The sequence below is a fragment of the Furipterus horrens genome, unplaced genomic scaffold, assembly GCF_987537825.1.
Source record: "Furipterus horrens unplaced genomic scaffold, mFurHor1.1.pri manual_scaffold_2, whole genome shotgun sequence".
NCBI lineage: Eukaryota > Metazoa > Chordata > Mammalia > Chiroptera > Furipteridae > Furipterus > Furipterus horrens.
In genome coordinates this window covers 70,760,561-70,760,895 of record NW_028327172.1, presented here as the reverse complement: position 1 = coordinate 70,760,895, position 335 = coordinate 70,760,561, and the positions used below count along the sequence as shown (strand labels likewise).

The 335-nt window shown below is 34.3% G+C and overlaps 1 pseudogene; it reads left to right on the top strand.

The window, feature by feature from the left end:
• LOC150018768 (small nucleolar RNA SNORA48) lies at positions 1 to 124 on the top strand (annotated as a pseudogene).
• Positions 125 to 335: the final 211 nt, after the last annotated feature.

Below are 335 nucleotides of genomic sequence, written 5' to 3'. Positions count from 1 at the left end.
TATCCCTGACATGGGTAGAGTGGCATCTGATTTGGTGGTATTTGTCTCGTGTCAGCCAGGGACAAAGTAACTCCTTTGTCCCCACTTGGCTTTTGGTCTGTATGGTTTTGTTCTGAACACATGGATAAAAAATATAAATAAATAAAATAAAAAATTAATAAAAAAAATTTTAATCTGAAAGTGACCAGTTTTCTAACAGAAAAAGATGGAGCTTTAATCTGTTTTGACAAGTGAAAAGAATAGAAAAATAAAGCACTTTGCTTTCTACTAACAAAGCGCTGATTTTAAATTTAAACATTCTGGGGCCCAGAGAGATGATTTCCTGGAGATAGCCT